The following is a 12522-nucleotide window of genomic DNA, read 5'->3' as shown; positions in this document are numbered from 1 at the left end:
GCATCTTTTATATTGTGATGCTTTGGTTTGCTGCTGTTGCTGCTGCTGTTATTTGGTTGTTGATTTTAAGGCTATATTCCCTTCAACTACTAGGTAATGCTACTCAATTTGGTTTGCCTTATTTTTCCAAATACACCACCTAAAATTAACCTCTTGCTTTGTTAATGTAAAAACTGTGCAGCTTCTCTTTCCTTCTCCTTTGCACGTACCAAGGAAACTGTATTTTGCCTAAGTAACATTTGGATTTTAAATTGTCAAAAATTTAACATTTGTATGTTTCTTGGTCACAGCAACCTTTGGGGAGGTCCTAGATGTAACGTGAAACTTGCTTAGTACTTAGCGGAGCTGGTTTTCTGGTTATTTTTAACTTAATTTTATTGTAGCTTTTAAACCTTACTGCACACAGCCTAGAGACTGAGTTGTTAAACAGTATATAAATTGTTGAAATAGATCATACTTGAGTCTAATTGTTCAAGTCTGCTATCCCCTCCCACATTCTATCTTACAACTGTGTTTAAATCACCCTGCCCCAACCTGGTACATTCAATATGTTCTGGACTCCTATCAGCTTCAGCCAACATGGCCAGTGGTCAAGGATGATGTGTTTCATAGTCCAGAACATCTGGAGGGCACCAGGTTGGGGAAGGCAAGATTCTATAGTTTCAACATCAGTCAACTTTTCCCCTTCCTCGTTCAGTCTTGTTTGACATCTACCTGGAAGAATGTTATGGAGAACCCAAAAACATACTCACTGTTTTATGACATTTTGCTTTGCCTTTGCCATGAACTTTGGTTCCTCCCTGCTGTACCAAGGCATCCAGCTCCATTTGTGTGTTTTTATTGTAACACTTAACTTTCTGCCAGCTGGTCTTGGGGAGCTGCCAAAGGTGGGGTATGAATCAAATCAAGAAACAAAACTCCTCACCTGTGTTGGAATGTGCAGCCAGCCAGTTAATTCAGAAAGATTCATAATCTGCATCTACTCCCACAATGTGTGGAAGGTAGGAATGGAGGGATCTGCCAATTTTGGCTCTCTCAGTATCTCATATTTCCAATCTTAAATTCAGTTTTCCATATATCTGCAGCAATTTGTACATTTTAGTTGAAATAATCTTCATGGAAATTCATCTGCATTTTAGTGTGAATTTCTCCCAATAAACATGCATTTGTAGCAGTTTGGACTAATATACACATTTTTCACATACTTTCCTCTTATATGATGCATTTTTGTATGCTATTTAATGAATATATGCATTTAGTCTGGCATATGCTAGTTTGGTACAAATTACTTGGCCAGAGTACTACATTGCAAAATTCAGAGAAGAGCAACAATTTCAGTGAATGGATGTGTTTTGGTTGGAAAGTGCTAATTTGGGATGTTCACTTTTAAATTGAACTTCTCTATCCCTAGTGGAAGACGACTCCTACATAAAGGCAAATCTTGCTTGATAAGGGTGAGAGTCTTATTTTAAAAGTGATTCTCAAAAACTGCATTTGAAAAATTCAGATTTCTGATTAGAATTTTGAAAATAAGTCATTTTAAAACATTCTTTTAATTGTCTCTAGCGATGGGCAAATCTGACAATTTCAGCTTCTCTTTCATGAAAATTTGCTAGCATTTTATAGGGTATTTCTCCTAACAGGTACATTCTTTTGGTATCTGATTTTGCCTAAATTACAAATTTTGCAATGCAAATTTCGCCAGGGTAATGCATTTCTGTCTACAATCCTCATTGCTATATACATTCTTTTGCACACACTACCCCAGTATATGCACACTGCTTGGCTAGAGAACTGCACGGCAAATTTCAGAGAAATGTTAATTTGGAAGGATGACTGTATTACACGTCTTGTTTCAGAAAGTACAGATCTGGTAGGTTCACCTTTAATTGTGGACTGAATTGAATTTCTTACCTATCCCTACCTGCCACGAGCTAGCTTTCTTTCTTTCTTTCTTTCTTTCTTTCTTTCTTTCTTTCTTTCTTTCTTTCTTTCTTTCTTAACAAAACAATTTTGGCTGAGTTTCAGTCACTCTGGCAAAAGTCTATTCTCCTTGTGAGTCACCACCTTGCCTCCCTGAGAGGTGGTAGAGGACAACTCAACTAACAGTCCCAAGTTTCAGTTGATGCTAGAATTCTTTCCTTAATTAAAGAGTGTTTAATTAAGGATGCCGGCTCCCTTTGTGGCCCAGCCCAGCCTGTTTGTTCCACAGTGGAGCGTGGGATGAAGACCATGTCTTTTCTTCTTCCTTCTCATCCTCTCACCTTTGAGGCAAGAAGGGCGTGTGTTCATTCTGCCTGTACTGCCAGTTATTGGCTTCTCCAAGTGAGCCAAAGTTGAACACACCCTTAGTTCTTAATGCTAGGCAGGATTTTAACAACATTGTTTTTCCGGGATGAATTCTGAGTCTTCAAGGATGGGCCTGGGCTTGGGCTGAGTGGTGGAGGACATGTTTTGCATGCAGAAGGTCCCAGTTTCAATCCCTGGCAGCACTAGGTAAGGCTAGGAGAGACCCTTGTCTGAAATCCTGGAGAAGCACTGCCAGTATTGTTGATAATACTGAGCTACAACATACCGGCTTTCTATGTTTCTATCTTTTATCACCTCCTGGTCCTCAGTTTTAAGAGCAGCTTGATTTTCAAACATTAGCTGCATTGTCACACATAGCCATCACAATGGTTTCTGCCAATAGGATGCAAGTCCCGCCAGTTCCCCAAAGCACCCTGATTGGCTGGCAACCCAGTGTCTGAGGGGAAAGGTCTAGCCATGGTGTCAATGAGAGAGCTCATCCTATTCCCACCCAAACTATCCCCATTTCCATGGTCCTGTCACCTACTCTGTTTGTGGCATACAACCAGGTTTTATGATGCCAGCCATGTTTTCTACTTTCACAGATGACAGTCCTCTGCTTGAAGGGCTCCGGCAGCACCCCAGCCTTGGCTCAGCCAAAAAATACGCCAGTACAGTGGTACCTCAGGTTACGAACTTAATTTGTTCTGGAGGTCCGTTCTTAACCTGAAACCATTCTTAACTTGAGGTACCACTTTAGCTAATGGGGCCTCCTGCTGCTGCCACGTCACCGCCACACAATTTTTGTTCTCATTCTGATGTAAAGTTCTTAACCCAAGGTACTACTTCCGGGTTAGTGGAGTTTGTATCCTGAAGGGATTGTAACCCAAGGCACCACTTTATAACTTGCTCATCCTGGCTCAGGAATTAGCCTGCTGAGGTAAAGGTGGCTGAGCCAAGGACAGTAAGTTTCAAAAAAGGGATGTTATGGGGGCCAGAGGCGAAGCAATTTGCTCCGGTAACCAGAACGGCACACGTCCCAGGGGTCCTCGCGTGTGTGCCGCTGATTGGGGCCCGGCATTTTTTCACCCCTACTTGGAATGGTACCCAGGGCGGACTGCCCCCCACCACCCATGGAACACCCCTGATGGGGGCATGGAAGAGGCAGGACCAGAGTGAGAGAGGGTTTAGATCTGGTGCAACATTTTGCCGTCTTAACTTATATCAGCTTGCTTAGTACCAACCTCCTGTGCAGACGATTGCTCCCCTAGCTACAAATTTATACTTTATATATGCACATAATTGCAGCGTGTGGCTCATGGGGTGCTGTAGCTAACACACTTCCCTCTGATCCACCATTTTTGGGCCTGGCTCCTCAATTCCAGTCACTGTTTTGAACTTGACTCTTGCTGGTGGACCTCAGGACTCCTCGGGCTGGGTGGATGGGAAACACCTCTGGCCTTCTCCAGATGACCTGCTAATTTGGCAGCCACCCTAATTTCCTCACACAGAATTTGCACAGAAGTCAGATTATATCTTGAGTTTGTCAAGCATCCATTGTGATTTGTTTGTAGGGCAGTTAAATGATAATGAGCACTTATCCTGCACTCCTCCTGTTTTGCTTCCCGTTAGTCATTTGTCCATCCCATATATTTCCCTGTCACTTTCCTAACTGCAAAAAGGTCCTGTTTCTTTTTCCAAAGTGGGTTTGTTGCACAAGGGCAACAGGGCACCTTAATCCGCTCCAGTTACGTAAGCCTAAATTTTCCCTGTATGCACTTGATTTCCTCCTGCAAAATGCAGACAGTATGTAGGCGGCCTCTGAGTGCTTTGTTCAAGCTTGGAGTCTGACCACCCTTGTTGTGAACTGATTGCCCTCAAACTCCGTACTCATCTGGAAAGTGCAGGATACAAATCTATTTCCCTTTAACCTTGGATTTGCCCCAGCTTCCCCACCCCCACTGCAGTCATTTTCCACTGTGTATTATGAAACTCTCTCTTGCCCCAAAGCAACTCCCTGTTCTCTTGCATCCTAATTACACTGTTCTGAGATTTTATCTCTTTCATATATGCCAGCAAGTTATCTCTGGGTCCACTGGGTGGAGGGAACCCCCGAAGAAAGCCATAGCAATCCACATTACTCCCCTGCCTGCATGCTTGACTATATACTTGGAAACAGGAATGTGTTTGGGGCACAGAAATTCACTGATGAACCCCAGACTAGATGGTCCTCTGGAAGGCACAGCTGATTGAATTGCATTATCCAAACCACAGTTATATGAAACTCACGATTATGAAAATTCCCTGCATATTTCACCATGTAACCTCAAACGGGGGTTGTGCAATTACTTACAAATGCTTAGAAAATAAATAAATCTTTTCCCCTATATCCATTATGCAAACTGGGCAGCTTTGCTCAGGTTCTCTTACTTGGCAAATTTTGATCACTGTGTTGCCTACTTTACACAATCGGAGCAAATTTGCATCATTTATTTTCATTTGCCAAATGCGTTCTGAAAATGTTAACTGTCTTGGAAATATTAATTCTGTATTTTTAAAAATAAATTAATAAAGGAGTAAATATCTTCACGGTTCTTTTTTTTTTAAATGAATCCCAGTATTCCTCTTCAGCCAGGGGATGAAGGCAAGATGCTATGGTGGTCACTGAACCCTAACCTCCACTTCACACACCAAATATATAATTAAATCTTTTGATATTTTGTCAGCCATTTCCCACACACTTGCAAAACCTATACAGTGGTACCTCGGGTTAAGTACTTAATTTGTTCCGGAGGTCCATTCTTAACCTGAAACTGTTCTTAACCTAAAGCACCACTTTAGCTAATGGGGCCTCCTGAAGCATATGTAACCTGAGGTACCACTGTATTGGCAACCAAAATAATTAGAAACTTGTATTAAACACACACACACAACTGACCATTTCCCTGCTCTTCAGTATCTTTTTTTGAGATGGGTGACCAGAACTATAAACAGTATTCCAAGTGCACACTGGAGGCCCATAGCTCAGTGGCAGAGGCCTTGCTTTGCAAGCAGAGGGTCCTGGGCATCTCCAGGCAGGGCAGGGAAAGATTCCTGTCTAAAGCCCTGGAGAGCTGCTGCCAGTCGACATAGACCAGGGGAGAAGAATATCCACCTTGTGGGCCAAAGTTGGCCTGCCGAGCCTCCCCATTTGGCCCATGAGGCTACTTTCTGAAACTATGCCCAGTCACCCCATACCTGATGTCAGGTGTGGAGCAGGAAGAGACATGGTTGTATGGTTCAGACAGGTGTGAGTTCCTGCTGAGATATGGCTAGTGTGCCTCAACCCTGCAGCAAGTCAGGCTGACTTATCTCCCTCCCCACCCCTAAGCACCAACTCAAAATCTGGCCTGGTGGGGAGACGAAGATCTGGGCTGCCCATCCCTGATGTAGATAATCCTGGGCAAGATGGGGAAAGGGTCTGACTCCGTGTAAGCTTCCTTATTCCTTAAAGTGTGGCTGTTGCCCACGAGATTTGCATAAAGGCACCGCGACACTGATGCTCTTAATTTTGCGTCTCTTGCCTAATCAGTTCCCTGAGGGGTTTCTGCTGCGCCAAGCATCATCTTACATAACGCTTCCCCGGGACTGCTCAGTACACCAGCCTTTCCTCCAGAGACAGGAGCCCCATGCATGTTCAAACAGATGCATGCTTGGGGCGGGTGGAGTGCCTGGGAGATTTCCAGGAGATTGTTGTTGTTTGCCTTCTCCCACAGTGAAAAGACGAAGCGTCCTCGCAAATCTGCGCAGCCAAAGGCCCACTTTGTCAGCGTGGCGTTCCTTTTCATGGCAAGCTGCTGTGTATCCTTAGAAACACCCGCAAGTTGTTCTTCTCCAGAACTCCACTCCTCCTTCTTACTCATCGTCGGAAGAGATTGCTCAGCACTTTTGGCAGGAATCGTTTACATGTGGCTTGCTTTCTTCTCCGTTGGGGAAAACAAAGAAAGAGACAGCTAAATAATGCTTGGTTATTTTCTTAGGGCACAGTCTTCCACCCCTGTATCTTTGCCATACCATGCAGTCTATGGAATTCATTGCCACCAGATGGGGGAGATGGCAACTCAGACAAGGATTTGACTTAGCCCCTCGCAAAAGTTTTATTTGAATGTCAGTGTGCAACAGCTGTATGTGTGTCGGCAGGGGCAGATTCCATGCTAGGAATCAGCAGGAAAGGGATTGAGCACAAAAATGCCAACACTATGTTGCTGTTTTACTAATCAACTTTGCAACCATACTTGAAATACTGCGGGCAGTTCTGGACGTCCACCTAAAAAAGGAATATTGTAGAGCTAGGAAAAAGACACCAAATTGATCAAGGGGATGGAGCAGTTCCTATATTGGGGAAGATTAAACCAGTTGAAGCTTTTTACGTTGGGGAAAATATAGCTAAAGGGGTATATGACTGAGGTATCATTATTATTTTTTAATATGGTATTAAAGAAGAAGGGGATAGGAAAATGTCCCCCCACCCCCACTTTCAGAGTATCAGAATTCAGGGCTCCCCGATGAAGCTGAATGTTGGAAGATTCAGGATAGACAAACCGAAGTACTTCTATATTCAGTGTATAGTTAAGTTGTGGAAATGGCTCTCACAGGATGTTGTGAAGGCCACCAATTTGGATGCCTTTAAAAGGGGATTAGACAAAATCATGGAGGTTAAGGCTATCAACATATCTTTCAAACTTAAGCCTTATGACAAAACAAAACAAAACAAAACAAACAAAACAAAACAAAACAAAAACGAAACTTCTTCACTGAGCGACTTCTAACCACCATGTTGGAGCTGACCTGAAATGCTTCAGAAGCTGTGTCACTGTAGAGTAAAAAAGGTGGGGAGTGGCTTTCCCCCCCAACGTAGCAGCCCCCCACATGGTACTCCTTAATAATATAATGTCTGGGGCACTGGGGGGGAATTCACAATAGTGATCTGAAGCCACTTGTAGATGCATCAGGGAGAAAAAGGTTAAAATGCAGTTGAATGTAATGAAAAACAGGGTCCAGGGTGTCAGGTGGGCCCTCCCATAGTGCTTTGGCTCTGGCAACTCCTGCCACTGCTAGATTTGACTACGTGCAAAAACCAGGCAGGAACCTTTACCTATTTCTCAAATGCCCTGGTGCAAATTTGCTGACACATTCCCAGACATAATTTCACGTCTACCTTCCTGTTCTTCACGGAAATCCAGAGCCAAATCCATGTGGGTAGAGATTGCTGAGGGAGGAGGTGGGAGTTAATTCTCCCTCAAAGGAATGTGGGTTTTTAATCCCTTTTTCATTTGCATCAAAGCCGGGAGGAACGCTGGCAATGTGCAGGGAGTTGGTACAGAGTGTTTTGCGCAAAGCACTGGAATTAAGTGCAGAGATCAGATTAGATTAAAGAGAGGTTTTGACCTTAGAATTGAGATGGGGAGGGAGGAAGGCAAGGTGGAAGGAGAAACAGAAGGAAGAAAGGGAAGGAGGAAATAAATAAGAAATCGGAGACAGAGTGGGAAGGAGCAAGGGAGAGAATGAAGAATTACTGAAAAAAGTAAATTACATACCATTGCAGGATTTTCATAACAGTACTTAATTATATTATTATATTATTATATATTATAATAGTCATATGGCACTTAAAATGTGGCTCAGGCATACATGTTTATCATGCACTGGTGGACATCTTGTGATAGTGAGTTCCAGCAGTTAATTATGCGCTGTGCAAAGAACAAGGGAAGGAGTGGACAACCCTTTTCCTGTTGATGGGCTGTATCAGGGTTGATCTGCCATGGCCAGATGTTGGCAGTGTGGGCAGAATAAAAAAACAAAACTTGTTCTGGATTAACTAATTTGAAATCAAGACTGCGCTGTCAGAACATTCACCATGGCTACCTCAGATTTGAATTCCCAGTTGTTCCTGTGGTGCAATGGGTCAGTGTGTCTGGCACAGAAGGTTAGTGGCTGAAGCCCACTCAGGGATGCATTTCAGGGGGATGGACTACATGTCCCTTCCAACTCTACAGTTCTATGATTCTACACAGGTCTATGCAGGAGTAAAATAGGTATACAGAGGGTTAATTTGGTCCTTTTGTACAGCAGACCAATACATCCACTTCTCTAAAAAGCAACTGGATGCAGGTCTGCTCTATGAACACAATGTGTTCCCTAGAAATTGTTTGCTAGGTGAGTGTTCACATAACGAGTCCATGATTTCCATTGTTTCCTATGGAAATATTTTAAATGTGGGATTCACCTGCTCTTCCCCCTGCTCTCTCCATGGTTTCTTCCTGAAATGGCTGCAGCCAATCAGCAAAAGAGAAACAAAGGAAAGAACTAATTTGCCCAATCTCTCTTGTTTCCTGGTTTGTCCAATTTGTCCTGTTTTCTGATTTTCTCTTGGTTCTCTCACTCTCTTGGTTTTGAACCTGGCCTTTGATCCTTTCTGAGTTTCTTATTCTCCGCGCTGCTCCTCCCAAAGTGAGGTTACTTTCCATCTCCAGTCTCCATCACAATCTTTTTCTAGAATGCCCTCTCCCCGTCTGCCTCCAAACTCACTGCCATTGGCTTTCTCATGCAGTCATCTTATATCAGCAGATTCCTCATGGTCTCAGCAGATTCCTCATGGTCTCTGATTCCTTTGGTGAAAGCAGGTCCTTTCATGAATAAGGTTCTTCTGAGGCACAAAATACTCATTGCAAGGGAACTGCAATGTCCCATTCCACCAGCAGGTACAATCCAATCCAAATCTTTATTACAGTCATAACCAGCATAAGGTAAATGCACCTCCATGCAAGTACAAAACACAAGTACAAAAGCGAGTACAAAATATTTAAGTATCTGTTCTGCTTGTGGTCTCGAGGCATAAATTTGGGAGCCTGCTTGGATTTCTCCATCTTCTGTACTATATTCAATCTGTCTGCATCCATTCTGGCCATCCAGCAAGCCTGTCAAAATCGAATGCCACTGGTGCAGAGACTCATTCCATTTTAGGTCTCATTCCTTTGAGCTATGCTGGAGCCTTTCTTCCTCCCTCGATCCTCTGTGACTTCTAGCACCATGTTTAATGAATGCCAGAGACTGCGGTAGATTAATAGTAGCTCTCTTATTGTCTAAAATTGACTTTACACAGCCCTAAGGAACTCATGAATGCAGACCTTGCTTCTGCTTCAGTCCTAGTTTCACATTTCATGCCATACCATATAAAGCTTTGCCTCTCTATTCAGGCTGGCATGCATGCCCTCCAATATTCATTCCTCAGATGAAAACAGGGACATTTCTCAATCCCCCCACAACAGACCCTCTTTGTGATAATTTATCAGCATTTTAGTGCACATTTCACATAATATGCATGTTTCATTTTTGCATGCCAAACACATTTTTGCAAGCATTTCCCCCCAATGTAATGCATTTTTGTATGCTGTTTTCATTAATGTATATACATTTACATGCACACTTTCTTCAAATGTGCACTTTTTGGGGTGGAGAATAGTACAGTGGTACCTCAGGCTACATACGCTTCAGGTTACATATGCTTCAGGTTAAAGACTCTGCTAACCCAGGCTTCAGGCTAATAACTTTGCTTCAGGATGAGAACAGAAATTGTGCTCCGGCGGCGTGGCAGCAGCGGGAGGCCCCATTAGCTAAAGTGGTGCTTCAGGATAAGAACAGTTTCAGGTTAAGAACGGACCTCCAGAACGAATTAAGGTACCACTGTATCACAAGGTACCACTGTATCACAAAACTGACACACATGTGAATTTTGAAGGATAGCTGCAATGTTTTGGGAAGAGTGAATTAGGTAGATTTACATTAAGATGTCAAACAAACCAGATTTCTCCCCCATCCCTTGGTTAGGCAGAAGAGAAGAGGTAATGGCGGGGGGGGGAGGGGGAGGGTTGCATCTGAAGATTTTTAAGGAGTTGAATCTTTGTGATTTTTTGTACACAAAACGCTGATTTGGACCTGATCGGAACAACCAGGTTCTGTCTAGTATACCAAACAATGTCTAGCTAAATTTTATGTTTCTGTGAATGTTGTGACACACCTCTTGTCAGTTTAAATGTAGGCTTGCCATACATCAGAAAAATTCCTGACATGTCCTGGTTTTCAGGTGTAAAAATGGCATGGGGGGAATTTTTGCTGAACTGGCAAAATGTCAGGGAAAACCTGGATGTATGGCGGAAACAAAATAAAATCACTATTTTTGTGGGAGGTCTGAACAATTTGGGTTTGTTTCCAAAAAAGGCTCAACAGTTTTGGGATCCTCCTAAAAAAAGCTCAAGAACTTTGTGGGTGTCAGGAAATGTATCAAAATGGACAATTAAATATATACTTAAGGATGGGGGATAAATTCAGTTCAGTTGCCACTTATAGGCAAACAATATAATTCACATTTTGCAAAACAACGAGAACTGAAACAAGAACCAGAACCTTTTGTGAATTTTGCAATGCACTTTTCCAGCCAACTAAAGTGTCCATAAGATTTATTTAGTTATTTAGCTATTTAGTTCACAACAGTAATACCTTGTTCAAGAAGATATTTTTAAACCAATGGTTTTTTTTTAAAAAAATAAAAGCAGTTCACACCTGCTTGATGGCAATGAAACTGGAAAGTGGTTTAAAAATACATAGATTGTATTTGTGAAAATGACATACAAATATGCCTTATATTCAGGAAAATGTGTATATTAGGAAAAATTGCATGTTGTTGTTGTTTAGTTGTTTAGTCATGTCCGACTCTCCGTGACCCCATGGACCAGAGCACGCCAGGCACTTCTGTCTTCCACTGCTTCCCGCAGTTTGGTCAAACTCATGCTGGTAGCTTCGAGAATACTGTCCAACCATCTCGTCTCTGTCGTCCCCTTCTCCTTGTGCCCTCCATCTTTCCCCACATCAGGGTCTTTTCCAGGGAGTCTTCTCTTCTCATGAGGTGGCCAAAGTATTGGAGCCGCAGCTTCACGATCTGTCCTTCTACTGATCTTCTTGCAGTCCATGGGACTCTCAAGAGTCTCCTCCAGTACCATAATTCAAAAGCATCAATTCTTCGGCGATCAGCCTTCTTTATGGTCCAGCTCTCACTTCCATACATCACTAATGGGAAAACCATGGCTTTAACTATACGGACCTTTGTTGGCAAGGTGATGTCTCTGCTTTTTAGGATGCTGTCTAGGTTTGCCATCGCCTTTCTCCCAAGGAGCAGGCGTCTTTTAATTTTGTGACTGCTGTCACCATCTGCAGTGATCAGGGAGCCCAAGAAAGTAAAATCTCTCACTGCCTCCATTTCTTCCCCTTCTATTTGCCAGGAGGTGATGGGCCCAATGGCTATGATCTTCGTTTTTTTGATGCTGAGCTTCAGACCATATTCTGCGCTCTCCTCTTTCACCCTCAATAAAAGGTTGTTTAATTCTTCCTCTCTTCCAGCGATCTTAATTCCGGCTTGGGATTCATCCAGCCCATATAAGCATATAAGAAAAAATTGCATATGCACATACAAATATGTGTAAATTGGGATAAATTTGATTAAAATGCTGATGCATTTTCATGAGGTCTTAAAAAAATTGCAAGCTGATGTGGAAAAATGGAGAACTGAACATAAAATGGAAAAAATGAGAAATCAAGAGAAATCCAATTGCCAGTTTCACCCATCCCTGCACTTTAAATATTTTTATAGGGAGTATTTGTTTTAATTCTCAGATTAGTGTGGAAATTGAACAGAATGGAATTATGAGTGATGTATGAAAGAGGCAGATTTGGCCATCTCTGCTCCAGTCACCTTTGAGTCTCATCATCTCTTTGCTTGAGGTTTGTCTGCTGACTCAGAGCAAAGTGAGACAGGGAAAAGGACATCCAACTGTTTACCAGAAATGAGTCGTTACTCACTGACCCACCTTGCATGCAGGGAAAGTTCAGCATGCCATATTTTCTGTGGCAATTTTTTTGTCAAATGATGCAACAAGAGGAAAGTGTGAAAACTTCATTTAACTTCATGCAGCCCTTAGAACACCTGCACTCAAATTGACCGGTGCTCTGAAATTCAGTTTATCTGCTGGGATTCCTCAGAATGGTTTCCTTTTCTTGGATCCATTTATAAAACACTCTGATTTCCTATCATTGTTGCTGTGCATTCACACAAATAAAGATGGTCCATTGTGGTCATTGGGCCAAGAGAAAACATTCACTTTCAACCAGGCCTTTGGCTGATTAATATTCTACAGCCTTTTA

This window comes from Podarcis melisellensis (assembly GCF_964234715.1).
Source record: "Podarcis melisellensis genome assembly, chromosome: 8".
Lineage (NCBI taxonomy): Eukaryota > Metazoa > Chordata > Lepidosauria > Squamata > Lacertidae > Podarcis > Podarcis melisellensis.
Note: the sequence above shows the minus strand (reverse complement) of the source record.